The following is a 15,962-nucleotide window of genomic DNA, read 5'->3' on the forward strand; positions in this document are numbered from 1 at the left end:
TTCCTTTCACAGGACAGACAGTGTCCATTGATCTCAGAGTGGGTCACAACATGCAACTATACAATCCTCTCTTATATACATAGAAAACCAACCTATAGGCCGCACAGATAAGATGGGTAGTTTGCCAGTTATTTTACTCCAAAACATACTTTTGTTCATGCAGAAGCTTGTTATAACAACAGTGTTTTCATCTGGTGCTAAAAGCGGGTTAATGGAGGTACCAGCCTAACTTCAGGGTGTAGAACATCCCAGAGTTTCCAGACAACTAGACTTTACTTGATGATATAATAACCTGAAGGGACATCTCAACACATCTCAGATCATGGACAGGGCCAGACCTGGAGAGATGCTCCTTCGGATACCTGGTTTTTAAGCTGCCCATCAAACAAATATCAAAATTAGCACCTTGAATTTGGCTTAGTAGCAAACAGGCATCTAGTGTTATATGGTCCTCTTGTACTCAATTGCCTCATAGCTGCAATCTATTAATAATCTCTAAGGACATTTCAAATACAGTAAGCCTGCAACTTTTGCAGGGATTGCACCAAAAGCCAAAATCAGGTATATTCAAAACCCACTGGGTTCAATGGTGGGTGGGATTGCCAAAGTCGTTTTCCCCGGAACTCCTCCCTCTTTCTGCCCTCCCCCACTTTTTAATGTTTTTTGCCAAGCGTATAAAACAGAGTGTGCATTAAGTTGTGGGCTTACAATGATAAACAAGGTGGGAATTAACTGCTTTTTAAAAAACCACCAGAAGTAATACAAAGGAAAATGAGCTCAAAATGAGCAAAAGATTTTGGGATAAAAATGAAAATATTTCATCCATGTGGCAACAAAAAGGGAAAGGCTGTGGAACCCCTATTACTGTATATTTTGAAAACGACTTTAGCCTGAAGAATAGTTGAGATATGTGAAGTCTAATTGGTCTTGCTTCAGTGCCAGATGATGGACTATTGAACTTTTAAGATCCTCTTCAGGCCTTGAAATCCTATGATTTGATGCTGCAAAGGTTAGGCAAATCCACTTCAGATGGAAGAGCTGCTATTGGGATAGCACTATGGCACCAGCTTGCAGAGGTTGGCAGTCTGTCACTATAAGCTAATCAATCATTCTGAAATTTAAATACTCCGGTACAATCTCATATCATTATACTAGGTTGTACATGTCAGTCAGCGAAGAACTACATGGAAAATCTCCAAGTCAGTTCAAAAGCCTCAAACATCAAATCTTCTCTCCCCCCCCTTGTGTGACTGATTTTCACAGCCTCCAAGTTTCTATTAAATGTTTTTGTTCTGCTCACAAATAACTGCATTTTTTAAATGGTTTTCCTTTTAAAAGAAGTTATTTCGAAAACAGCCTACTACAAAATACATCCGCTCCTGCCCAAATTATTTAAAACTAGCCATGCAAACACAAGTGGCTCCACATATAATCCTAGATATGCAGCACCACGTTGAGCCCCATGCTTTTGTAAGATATAGTAATATTAAATGTATATATTAATGGACTGATTTCTAAGCAGTTTATTAGCATAAGGTCAATTGAGAAATCCATACATAATCAATAATCAAAATATGCAAGAAAACAATTCCATTGAAACATTAAAAGCATCTATATTTAAAATATACAGTAGAACAAGCCCAATAAAAAGCACAACAATTAAAACAGTTAAAAGATAAAGAAGTTCAAGTTCAGGCGGATGGTTGCCTACCCAGGTGTGTCTTCAAGAGGAAGCAGAGTGCCAATGTGGAGGGGGCATCTCATGCTTCAGGAGGGAGGGCATTCTACATCCCTGATTTAATACTGATTTAATATGGAACATAGTTTGACCCATATCTGAAATCATAATCCAAACTGTGCAGGCAGAGGGTGGGTCCAGTGGGAGCAGAGCGAGAGCGGGAGTTTATGCAGGGTGGGCAAAGGATGGGTCTGGTAGGACAGCCCCCGAATTACAATTATTTCCTTTCCTGCCTTGTGCACAGGAGAACTGTGGACAGGAGGTTTGAGTTCCTTTGTCCTTTTAGTGAAGAAGTTCTTCGTGAAGAATTTGGCGAAGCTGGAACTGTTGATGTCTCCCAGCCGCTCCAGGGTGCTGAGGTGGTGGCTCACCTCAAAGGTGTTGCAGAAGTTGAGGTTATGCCCTTGAAGGCCAGTGAGGGCAGGCACCCTTCAGGAAGACAGGCACTCGTCCTGGGGCTTTCATGCAGGTCTTGCTCCTGGATGAGCTCCATTCTTCATTGGGGTGGCTCCATCCTTCACAGCCTGTTCTCTAAGTTATGTGCTCAATAAGATGAGCACCAATGGTACTTCTTATGGCAGGTAGCTGAGACTTGTGTGAGGACCTTCCAGGCCGGACACAATAATATGTGGTGACTGCCTCTACAATTACAACCACAATTTAAGGTAGGTCATCTCATAAAAGCTATTTCTGATAAGTTCCCATATATCTGTTTCAGTCCAGCTTGATATAATAACCGCATGGAAGCTTGCTTCCACTTGCATATTCCTAGATAGATGAACCAATCACCCACAAAAACACATGTCCATTGTATTTCCTTGGCTGATCCAGGAGGGGCTGAGCTAGACCTTAAAAGACACAAAAGCCATAAGGATGAAATCAGCTGCCCCAGGGGCAGTAGGAGGCTGACCTGATTGGTGGAATTTGAGCTGTATTCTATCCAGTATTTTTATCTTATGAGCTGCTCTGAGATCTTCAGCCAAAGTCCAAAACATGGGATATACATTTTCTAAAAACAGATTGCCACTTTGGTGACAGCCCAGAGTCATGTACAATGCACAGGCCCTCCAAACTGATCTGTGCAAAGTCTTGCAACTTGATTGTTGAACTCTGTTGTGGATAAATCCAAAAAAGAAACCAGACAACAAAAAGATCTCTGCCCTCCAAGAATAGTAAATAATCTCACTTCTGCTCTACTGCTCTACTACACCAAGACACTAAGCCTCTGGAGCAGATTCAGTCTACCTTCACTCAACTGCTCTGCCTGAGGCATTGACTGGGAAGACAACCTGACTGTAGCATACACTTTTTATGCCAACTCATTTGCCTCCTTGCCAAAACTGAACTGGGCAAAAGATTTTCACATTCATTCCCAAACTTGCAATTAATTACAACTTTAAGGTCCTTTCCAAAGCATTAAACACACCTCTCTCTCTCTCTCTCTCTCTCTCTCTCTCTCACACACACACACACACACACACACAAACACACAGACCTTTTTCACAATGTTATTCTTGTACAAGCCCAAGATCACCACCACTAGTGGAATATTTTATATATTTATATTTTATAACAATATTTATAGTCATATTCTCAAGGGCTCCCAAGGTGACTTACACTCATCAGCATAAAACAACTGATAATATAAAACATCATTTAAAAACTTGAAAACTATTAGAGAAGCATGTCTCACCATCACAGCAACGCAGGACCAATTTATGCACCTCAGTCATGTAATGAAGCACTGAAATGTCCGGGAAAATCTGGACGTATGGCAACCCATGACAGAAGTGGAGGTATTTCTCATAAAAATAGCTCAACAATTTTTGTGTCTGAAATATGGCAGCCCTAGTCACGAGGCCTCTGCCTCAAGGGCCTTTTGCAGCAGGAATGTCTTTGTCAACCCTTAGAAGGATAATAGAAAGCAGGCTTAAAGGATCTCTATGGGAAGGGAATTCCATAAATATGTTCACTATTTTATTTTAATCAAACATGCTGAAGTGGGAGACTGCACAGCCTTAAAAGAAGCAAATAAGATCCTTATTGCAATGGTGAGCAGGGCCGGACCAAGCCAATTTGGCGCCTGAGGTGAATCACAAGATGGCCACAACCTCCCTGCCGGGGACGAAGGAGTGAGGGGGAACGGAGGGGGAGGGGACAGATCCACCTCAGGAGGCAGACTGAGGCAGTTGCCTGACCTTGCCTCATGGGTGGGCCAGCCTTTTCCTGGCATTTCACCTTTAGCATGGAATCAATACAAACAGGGCCACAGGGACACCCGAGAGAAAGTGGACTGGCCCCTGGCACTTTGCTGCCTGACAAGACCGGCAGCTAAATCTTCTTCTTTAACACAGGGAAAGGGACAGTGTCTTCCATTCCCCCTGCAGGGAGGAGGCTAGCAGAGCAGACACAGAGCAGGAGACCAGAGCACAGACAACTCCGTCCCCAGACAGATGGGGGAAATTGTGGCCAAGGGGTTCTGCCGTCTCTCCTTCAACATATGCTGCCTGAGGTTGCCTCACTCTGATTGATGGTACGGCAGAACTCAAAACAGCATCTGCTAAAGCAGATACAAACACAATTCAGTTCTCCTCTCACCCTGCCCCACATTTTCCCATTTCCCCCATCACCAATGGAAGAGAGGCATAAAACTAGGCAGTAACTGACAGGTGGGAAAACCATCAACATACTGAGAATTTAGAACATGGAAAAGAGTTGTGTTGCTCACAGCAACTAAATATTGCCTTGAGTATTAGAATGCCCAGCAACTGCACAACAGAAACACAGAGCTGAAGGAGGATGTTTGTATAACAAATGCACAATTATTGGGCTGAAAAACCAATGACACATTATTATCTGAAAAATGCTTCAGTTTCCTGCAAGAAGTGTGCTCAGTTCAGAAACATCACTTCTCACAAAGCACTGCATCAAGGAAGAACCAAAGACAAAATATGAATATGTATTATATTTTCCCCTCCCCTCCTCCAAGCAGCTCTGGCAATACACAGGTCACTAACCTCATTTATCCTCATAACAATCTTGTGAGGTAGGTTATGGCGATATGGGAATTACTGAACCAAAGTCACTCAGTGGACTTTGTAGCTAAGCAAATATTTGACTACCAGCTCTCTCCAGTCCAAGCACACCGTCTACTGCACCACAATGGCTCCCAATTATTTGTGCACAAGTAAGCAATAGGTGTTCATGTGAGAAGACCATGCAGATTAAATGTACACACCAAGAGGTAGAAGCATATTCCAGCTTCCCTATTATACACACAGAACACGAGAGAAAGGAACCAAGGTCCATGATCATGCTAAGCCATCCTAATGTGAAGCCAGCATTATTCCAAATTAAACAAATCTTTGATTTAAGTAAGTGTGCAGTTCCTTTTGTCATGCCATTTCAAGCTCTGTCCTTTCTCTTTGCCCGAATGCCAATTTGATGTCGGTCTTCTCAAATGTCACAACCATCACCATTTAAGTATCAAATAAAAGCCTGCCTTCTGCTCCCATAATTGAGGTAGTTCCCCATCCCACCCCCCAAATTAAATTGGCCTGAGATGCAACAGTATATTTAACCCAGCCTCAGTGACACCTTTCCTATACATAAATATGCCACAGGTTTAAAGTCCATTATCTTGCAACCCTCTATGGCTAGAAACGACAGTTTTATACTATGTGAAAAGGAGTGATTTCCCACCTTCCATTCCAAGAAGGTCCCAAGGTATTGGATGTTAATGTCATGACATTTTTAGGCATAGAAAAGCTTTTAGGTTATCCAGAGAATGTTTTATGGCTCCCATTGAACCTTGGTGAGCATTTGAGCCAGTGGTAAATGGATGTATCTATTTTTACAGGCAAGAACAGCATGAAACGAGAGGGCAGAAAAATACAATGGAAACTAGAAAAGCTTTCCACACTAGCTGAATGCAGTGCACTTTGCTTGTGCAAAGTACACTTTCCCAGAAGGTTCAAGTACAAAACAAAATGCATTGCAGTAGATATATTTAATCTACATTTTCCAAGCACATAATATCCAGACATTATGAACATATGAAGCTTAGTCATGAAAGGAGTAGGAGCGTTGCTCCACCTCATCCATTATTGTCATTTCTGCTGGCAGTAAGACTAAGGTCACAGGCCGGGGATTTCTTAGCTCTGCAGTGTGAGATCTTTGACAAAGAGATGACAGGAGATAATCTGGGACTTTTTGCATGGTAATTTTATGCTCTACCACTGAGCAATCTCCTTCTTCCCCACCAAAGGACAAGCTTCTGTTCTTAACATTTAAGCAGACTGCCCCAACTACTCACTGACCCTTATTATACCCAAGCAGTGAGAAATTGCAGGGTGGCAGTGCTTACCCAGGTTTGGTTTCCTTTGGAAGGAGGTTAGTGAATGCTTATGCTGTTTTGTAATATTTGACTTAATTAACTTCGCTGCAGTTCAACATGTGGGGGGGGCACAGATTCTTTATCCCTGGCCCACATCAGGTCTCCAGAGAAAGGCAGACAGCCCTCCAGAATGCTCCCACAGTTGCAGTTCCCCACACCCAGCTCTCTGCCTCTTGCTCTGCCCCTCTCTTATTCCTCACTCAAATCTCTGGTTTCCATTTCTTCTTTTCACCCACAGACCTAGATCACATCTAGGAAGAGCAAGAGCAAGCAAAGCATATCCAATATTTAAAGCATATCCAATATTTAAAGACATTTCTGTATGCCACTGCAAATTCAGGAGCAAATATTCCTTCATAACTTGCTGTTGATAAACTTATTATAAAGAGGACCCTAGGCCTAGGACTTTTTTCAGCTAAGCTGGGAGTTGCAGCTGAAGAGCCATACATGTATACCAGTAAACTACATACAGCTAGTCAGTCCCATGTTGTGGGGTGGGGGAGAAAGCAAACCTCCCATTTCAGGTGGGGATTTGAAAGAAAAGAGAAAATGGCACAGCTTCTTCTGTCACTGGCAGCTGGCTTCAGGATACTAGAAGTTATAACCATTTTTCTGTAACTTGACTGTTAAGTTGTGGGTTGACATAGCAGACGACACAGCGATATCTCCAAGCAGCTCTTTATTTTGTAAGCTGGAACAGAACTGAACTGAGGAGCTCAGTCAGCCTGCTTATATAGAGCTACAGAACAATTGTAACTGTTGCAACGTTCTAAAACTATCCAATCACTGAACATCACTTTTCGATCCTTCATTTGCATACAAAACTATCCAATCACTAAACGTCACTTTCGATCCTTCATTTGCATAACTATCTACAGTATCCCACTGCTGGCCCAGGGTGAGTACACAGGGTTCAGTACATAAAATTGACCACTCTTATTCATGCCGGAGGAGCCACTATGTCTACAAATTTCACCCAATTCTGTTAAAATAAAATAAAGTTTGAGCCATTTTTTATTTCTAAATACTGACACAGGGGAATTGAACAGATAATCAAAAGTACAACAGCTGCCCTTATGGGGAAAGTACAGCACCTAGCTGTCTGAAATTTAACTGAGTTCATGCCTCAGGAGTGACTGCTAATTTAATCAAATTCTGGCCAAAATAATAACAAAAATTATAGACCATTCTGGGGTGTGTGTTTTTTGGGGGGGTGTCCAGATTAGAGATGGTCGGCTCCCTGGACTATAATTTGATAGGTTTTAGCCAATACTCTGTGCAATATTCATCTACTTCTGTCAAAAGTGGAAAAGGTTATCACAGATTTCCAAATAGTGAATGGGGGAAATGAAACAGACCTGGACTGCTGAGCCATAGAATCATAGAGTTGGAAGAGACCACAAGGGCCATCGAGTCCAACCCCCTGCCAAGCAGGAAACACCATCAGAGCACTCCTGACATATGGTTGTCAAGCCTCTGCTTAAAGACCTCCAAAGAAGGAGACTCCACCACACTCCTTGGCAGCAAATTCCACTGTCGAACAGCTCTTACTGTCAGGAAGTTCTTCCTAATGTTTAGGTGGAATCTTTTTTCTTGTAGTTTGGATCCATTGCTCCGTGTCCGCTTTTCTGGAGCAGCAGAAAACAACCTTTCTCCCTCCTCTATGTGACATCCTTTTATATATTTGAACATGGCTATCATATCACCCCTTAACCTCCTCTTCTCCAGGCTAAACATGCCCAGCTCCCTTAGCCGTTCCTCATAAGGCATTGTTTCCAGGCCTTTGACCATTTTGGTTGCCCTCCTCTGGACATGTTCCAGTTTGTCAGTGTCCTTCTTGAACTGTGGTGCCCAGAACTGGACACAGTACTCCAGGTGAGGTCTGACCAGAGCAGAATACAGTGGCACTATTACTTCCCTTGATCTAGATGCTATACTCCTATTGATGCAGCCCAGAATTGCATTGGCTTTTTTAGCTGCCGCGTCACACTGTTGGCTCATGTCAAGTTTGTGGTCAACCAAGACTCCTAGATCCTTTTCACATGTACTGCTCTCAAGCCAGGTGTCACCCATCTTGTATTTGTGCCTCTCATTTTTTTTGCCCAAGTGCAATACTTGACAATTCTCCCTGTTAAAATTCATCTTGTTTGTTTTGGCCCAGTTCTCTAATCTGTCAAGGTCATTTTGAAGTGTGATCCTGTCCTCTGGGGTCTTAGCCACCCCTCCCACATCAGACGACCACATCAGACGACCTCCAAATATTGGTCCAGCCCAAATTAAGCTGTTTCACAAAGCACCAAATTGGGGTCCAGACCAATCTTGTGGTCAGCACATTGATTTTTAAATCTCTCTGATAAAATTCCACATATAGCATGATTCAGATGTATTCATGTGGGAGATCCTTTGATTCCAATAAGAGTTAAGAACAAGTTTTGACTTTTTAAGAAGGGCTTTAGCTTGAAATTTAGTATTTGGTATTCCGTTGTGCCAGAATATTTATTATCCTCTGAACCTTCTGTTGCAATAGCCATGGTATAAATTCAGGGACAAATGCCTGCTTCTTTATAAACTTGAATTAGTAAATTGATCCTCTTTGCCCAGCATGTTTTTAATGAACTCCGAGATAAAATTTGATAAGTTCATGAAAACAATTACTGGTAAATTAGATAGCACAATGAACAAGAGGCACTAATATAGTAGAAGCTATTCAGTGCATTCAATAAACCCAAGTGCACCGGATTGTGCAAATAAAATTCTACCATACAGTGGCAATTGTATGATGATGCAATGATTAATACTGGATTTGCAATTTTTAAAGGCTTTTATTTGCACCACACTCTTGTATGCTGTTGCAAGAGGTCAAGAGAACATTCCACTGCAAGGACATATCTGACTACAAATTATCAGAATGAAATTGGGATCAAGGTTCAGGTATCTGAAATGATGGCAAGTGTAACCACTGGAAAGATATTTCTTTTAAATATATATATGCACATGCCCCGAGACATTTATTATGAGGAGTCATGTCTCAACCTTAGACACATGGGCTCAAGTCAGCACACTAGGGCTGTCTTCCCACTTACATACAGTCAATTCAATTAATCTGAATGAGGGTCATTTCCATAAATTTGCTTGGAGTTAAATAGATCCAAGAGAAGGAAAGTATGTTAGAGACTATGCTTAACTTTTAAATAGTTAGTGCTGAAAGTGAAAAAAGCTGGTTCCAATAGATTTATTACTTCCAATTGGACAGCTCAGTTGGTTAGAGTGTGGATCTAGATGATCCACAGGGTCCCTTTCCAATTCTATGATTCTATTTCCTGCCCTGTTTCCTAGGAGTTCAATGCAGCTGTTTTGCCTCAAAGGCCACTCTGTTAAGATAGCCTATGCTGATAAAGATTTGGCCAAGGTCACACAGTCTGGCACTCTGACATTCTTCTAGAATACATTTTTTTCCAGACGAGATCATTCCTTTTTAACCAGATACCTATTCAGACATGCATACAAATTCAGATGTGCTGTGGTCAAAATCTGACTTGCAAACAAATGGAATTACCCAAATTTCTTCTTCTTCTTTGGCGATCACTCACAGCCGAGTAAGATTGTCTTCCATAAACACAGTTTTAACAATGAGTCCATAAGTGACCGTGGAGGCCAATTCTGGATCCACATGTCCTTCCACAGTGGGGACATTGGTTTCCGGGGGGGACTCCCCCATAGCTGCTGAGGTCCTTTCACAAATTCCACAAAAACAAGTTAGGGATGAGCTTGCAGTATCTCCAAATCTGGGAGAGTTGTGTTCAGATATTAACCCAAATTTAATCTAGGTCCCAATCACAGAACATGTCTGTTTTTTCACAAGAAGCACGTTAATGTCTTGAAGCCCAGAACCACATAGGTGGGACCAATCATATAATTCATTTTCAACTGACCATCACCAGATGAGTAGGAAGACAGGGTGACAATCAGGTAAAAGGAACCAATACAGCTGGTTCTTCCCATATCATTCTGGACTTAATGTACCAGCATGGGGAAAAGTCATGGAGAAACAACTCCTGTGCCACTGAAATAACAGAAGAGCCCCGCTTACACAGCCTTTCTCAACCTTGGGTCCCCATGTGTTATTGAACAACAATACCCAACATTGGCCATGTTAGCTAGGAATGGTGGGAGTTGTGGTCCAATAACATCTAGGGACCCAAAGTTGAGAAAGGCAGGTGTAGGCTCACCTTTTCTTTTCTTTTTTCTCCTAGCCTCACCTCACCATTCCCTAAATGATTGACAGCTGTGCAAGCCTTTGCTGGTGCAGAGGATTCAGCTGGTTTGGCCTCACTTGTGCTGAAGTTCTCGTTACAGAAGTGCATCTAAACATTTTAAAAGAGATGTAGCATATAACTTGTTTCTAGAGTGGACACCTATTTATAAACATTCACACACTGTTCAGAGAGTTTCATCCATAAAGAAGTAGAAAAAAAATGGTTAAGGATAGAATCAAAAGCCTGAAAGATAAGAGCAAATTTCATATGAATTACAGATCATAGATTATGCATTCACGTTTTGATAAGTAGCCTCTGTAAATGTGCCCCTGTGGAGATGCAGTGCAGCTTATCAACCCACCTATCCAACTTGATGTTACTTGAATGCAGTGCTGCCAAACTGGGACACGTTTTCCTTCATATATTAAAACTTATTATGATTTATCATTGGCATTTTTATCCTGCTGTTCTGCTGAAATAGGCTTCCAGAGCAGCTTACAAATATCAGTGAGAAGACAGTCGGTGCCCACAGTAAGAGAGAGGTGACACAAAAGGAACGGGGAGCAAACGAAAAGCAATACATGCACTTAATGGAGCTTTCTTTTCTTAATTGTTGTATATCACGTCTCCATCCCCACCCCGTTCACATCATCATGACTTCATCAGTGCCCCATTTGTTTCCGTTTGTGTACACACCAGGGGACACTGAGAAGGCAGGGGTGTCCTTAGCCTATGCAAATTAGGAATGGCTTAAGTTTGAGGTTAGTTTGAGTACCAAGGCATCATACAGTCGTATCTTATAATAAAGCACAGGATACATATGCATGTGTGAAAGTGGATTAAAAACTCAGCACTGGAAAAGCAGTGAGTGTACAGTAAATGGAAGTGTGAACACAGAATTAGTTGCAGAGATCTTGTAGTAAACAGCAAAAATATAAGCATTTGGGAGATGAGCCAAAGGTTGCTAGTCTTTCAGTGGTTGAAGTGGTTCTGCCCCATCTTTCTCACTCTCCTATAGCTTGAGCGAAGGTTATTGGTGGCAGTTGAAGGAGGAGCATGGCGCAACCGGTATTTTGACAGTTACATTTTAAATTAATGAATACATTAATTATATTATATTAATTTGTTAACATTTTTTGTAACCCAGAAATGCCTTAATTCTATTGTGGATGCAGTAAAGTCTTTAATGAACTTCTTGCAGTGAATGTCTGGGGTCTAGATTGTCCATCATTTGTGAGGGTGGAAAGATCACTCGCAAGCTTATTTGTTTCACGAATGGTAGTGTGAACATAGCAACATGCTTGATTACTTCATACTTTCACAAAGGCAAAGCAGTGTCTAATTTTTTTATTACTAATTAAAATGGGGCAATTAACACATTTTCTGTATGTGAAAATGAGGTGATGAGACATGGAAATTACACTACTTCAGAAGCAAACACAAAAGGCCTTTGGCTACACAATCACAGGTGCTGGCAACTTCCCTCCTCGTCACACTGTTCAGCAGCGTTTACTGTATGAAGAAAGGCTCACACAGCACATGGCCAGCCTCTCTGGCACTGGCAAGCCTGTGGACCTTCACAGAAACATTCCATTCCATTTATGATTACCACAAGCAGTGCATTTTCTGTAGAAACAGAAGGTGCCCATACTTGTATCCTGATAAATTGCTAAATACCTCTCCTCCCACTCCCCGTTTCTCTGTTGATTTTGTGATGAACTTTTTTATTAAAAAGTTGATAATAAAATTCAAAATGTTTACCGTTTTATAGATGGTATTTATTACCTTGAATTATATAGAAGCAGCAATTAAGACTGCTACCAAGGGCATCAGTCCCAAAATGAACACTGGGAGGTGTGTGGCACAGCACAAAATTAAGCGAGAGTGGAGTCACCGCTGTTTGCCCCATCCAAACTCGTGCTTAGCATGAGAAGTCGGTGCTATGCCCTGCTGGTCCTGTTTGTGACATTCACACAATATTGATTTTCCACACAGAGATGCCAGCGCCAACACTGCCCCCACCCCACCACCCCCGTGCACATACAGTGACACTGTTATTGTCCATTGCAAAAGTTCCAGGGGAAATATATAGAAAGGCCATGGCATTCTCTCTAGTACACAAATGGAGCATTCACTTAGCACCCACAAACCTCAGGCACAGATGCATCTATCCATCTCACCCACTCAGACTTTACATTTACACAACCACACATATAGGTAGGTCTCTCTCTCTCTCTCTCTCTCTCTCTCTCTCTCTCTCTCTCTCTCTCACACACACACACACACACACACACACACCTTGCATAGATCTCCTCCTCACTATTCAGGTGCACCCCTCCCCCACATACTGTACCTCACATACATATTTTCTTTCCTCTCACATGCATACACACAACTCCCTCCATCACACATGCCACAAATACACCTCTCTATCTCTTACACAGATCACACATTCATAACTCTTTAAAACACACTTACACATACATTACCTGAGTATATGCACTACTTATGTATGCACAAGTGCGCACACCCCATTCAGAACAGCTGTTCCTTGGGGCCAAGGGAACACTCGCCACTGGCATTGCCTGGCTAGAAGACCATGGTAGCCTGAATGCAACTGAAAGCCCTGCCACTCCTTCCTTCCCTCCCCAACCTTTAAAGAAGCAGCAGCAGCAGCAAGCCCAGTATGGGGTGAAAGAGGAACCTGCCAAGCCAGTACATGTGGGGATACCCCTTCTCTCTCTCTCTCTCTCTCTCTCTCTCTCTCTCTCTACATCTACCTCTACCTCTACCTCTACCTCTACCTCCCTCTCTCTCCCTCCCTCCCCCAATCTCTTTTTTAAAAGCAAGTCCCAGCATGGAACACAGGGGCTCCCTTTTGCTGGCTGTAGCATTAGCCTGGTACCAGAAAGATGGTGCACCTGCCTGAAGAGATCATTCCCAAGGCCCTTTCTTGTGTGGAGCCTCTGCGCCTCCTTTGGAGAGGGTGCTGGAGAAGGAGCTCCAAAGATGGCTGGCCAAGGGTCCAGGCAGGTTCATATGGGAAAATACACTATGAAGTAATGGGGTTCCAAGTCATAGAAGGCTTAATAGGCTAACACCACAACTTTGACTTTGGCTCAGAAACCAACTAGCAGTCAGTGGAGAAGCGCAAGCACCGGTGTTACATGTTTGGACCATCTGGTCTCAGTTATAAGTCTGCACCTTTGTATCTTTATTTTCTAGTAGCTACTAAGGAAGAATCTCTAGATTCAAAATGTACAAGGCCTTTAATAAACCAGTTATTGCGCATTGCTGAGGTTTCTCCCTCTTCCCAGTTCGAGTTCGGCAAATTTCCCAGGAAAGAAACTGGATTCCTCTTCAACTTTCACAATGTTTACTTCTACGAGAGCTTAAACCTACATGGCCCTGAAATACTCATTTTAGACATGTTGCTTTATAAAATACCAAATTCTTAAGTGTGCAACTAAAGCAGCTGTTTACATATATTTGCTGATTAAATGCATGCTTTAACTGAAACCTCTCACATTGATTCTTGTAGATGCTCAGGTTGCAACTTCAGAAAACATCTGAAAGAAGGAAGTTTCAGAATATTAAGCATCTGTGCCTTCAAATGTGTTGTGACAAATTTTCTTTGATGCCTTTAAGGGCACCACAAAGGGCTCATCCACATCTCTGTTTGACCTGTGGCTTTCCCCCAGGAAAACCAGCAGTTTTGCACTGAGTTGGAACAAATGGCAATTGGCTTTTCTCATGAATTGATGGATTGCCCTTTGTTCTGATTTAGTGCTAAAGAGCAGGTTTTCTGAGGCAAAGACAAAACCCCTTGGACCCATGTCTAGAAAGCCTCTCTGGAAACCTTTCAGAAGTGTGGACAAGCCCAAAGAGATGTTGAGCTCTGGCGGCATTTAGAACAGGGCAAAATTAGAGAAATGGCAGGTTAATCTGAATAAGAAGTTAAGAAATAGGAAGTCTGTCCATACCTTAACAGCATCAGGTTCTTTTTCCTTGTGGTATTTAGAAGTCTTCAATGTGCAGGTCTAATCATTTATTCTTCAACATATGTTTAGTAACAGTAACAGACTGACCTGCAATTAAAGAATAAACATCAATTAAATAATAAAACATTGAATGACCTAATTCATCCAAGCAGTGACCCACATGGGTGGCTGCTTTTAAACATGACCATGCAGGGGCTGCACTGCAACTGTTCAGCGGTGACTGTGCCCCTTGACACATAGCCTCAGTTTGGCTAAATCACATGTGTAGACCACTCACAGAAGAACATAAGAAGAGCCTGGGGGGTCAGGGCGATGGCGCATCCAGTCCAGCATCTTGTTCTCACTGTGAACACCTGGAGGCCTGTGAAAAACCCTCAAGCAGCCCCCAACCACAATAGCAATTGTTATTCAGAAACATATTGCAGGCAGGCAGAACATAGAGGAAAGCATATGTGCAAAGCCTACGTAAATCCCCCAGACAAAGAAACCCTTATTCAAAGTAACAAAGGGACATCAGACAAACTCTGAATTTGCATTTCTCTCTACCTTTCCCCACGATGGTCCATCAGTCGCATCCTGTAAGTTCTGACTGGCCAGAGATTGCTTCTGCCGTTGCTGCCACTCTTCAGTAGGAAAAAAAATGTATTGTGATGTCTTCTGACAGTTCACTGTGTAGCTAGCCATGTTTTTAGGCTAGAAGACTTTGTGTTAAAGTTAACATCCCTCAAGTAAAATCTCTTTCTGATGACTGCACCCCTCTCACCCCACCACCTAGTGTGCTCTTTCTCCCCTGAGACTGCTGCAGTCCTCCATGCTCCCCCCCTTCTTCAGGCCTGCTCCAATCCTGTGGATGCCTGTGGGAGTTTGTCCTCTTCCCTCCTCACTCTGTATCCCTGCTTCTCAAGTGATGTTTGTTATTTTGCCCTCAGGGTTAGGATTGCAGGAAGTCAGCATTTCTCAAAAGGAAAGTTCTTTTTTCTTCTTAAAATTTTTCTTCAGTGGATTCAGAACACTGCAGGGTTGTGTGTGGACTAAGCTCAAAGGCAGCCTATGAATTCCACATAGAGCAGCAACCAAAACCTGTAGAGTCTGAAGGGACTCCAAGTGTCATATAGTCTACTCCCCTGCAATGCAAGAAACACAACTAAAGAATCCCTTGCAAGCAACCGTCCAACCTGTTTAGAAAACCTCCAATGAAGGAGAGTCAACCACCTTCCAAGATAGTCCCTTCCGTTGTCCAACAGCTCTTGCCATTAGAAACCTATTGCTTATGTTTAGTCAGAATATCCTTTCTTGATTGAAGTCATTGGTTTTCTGTCATTCTGGAGCAGCAGAGAACAATCTTGCTCCATCTTCCATGGGTCAGCCCTTTAGATATTTGAAGGTGGCTATTACATCACCTCTCACACTTCTCTCCTTAAGGCTAAACATACCTCATAAGGCTTGGTCTGGCCTTTGCCATGATCATTCCTCCCTAGCTCTATCTGGAACACAGGCCATTACTCTCCTTTGGAACTACTAGCAGCTTGCTTCTCTTTCATGTATTGACCCTTATTTCCCTAATCTCACTG

The 15,962-nt window shown here is 42.4% G+C and overlaps 1 long non-coding RNA gene across 1 annotated transcript in view; it reads right to left on the reverse strand.

Moving 5' to 3' along the window:
• The window catches only part of LOC309367793, a 134,248-nt gene that overhangs the window by 31,478 nt on the left and 86,808 nt on the right, over window positions 1–15,962 (reverse strand). The window contains exon 2 of the long non-coding RNA XR_014167366.1: window positions 14,374–14,478. This is a non-coding gene — a long non-coding RNA (uncharacterized lncRNA). The remainder of the gene's footprint in view (window positions 1–14,373; window positions 14,479–15,962) is intronic.

The sequence above is a fragment of the Podarcis melisellensis genome, assembly GCF_964234715.1.
Source record: "Podarcis melisellensis genome assembly, chromosome: 4".
NCBI lineage: Eukaryota > Metazoa > Chordata > Lepidosauria > Squamata > Lacertidae > Podarcis > Podarcis melisellensis.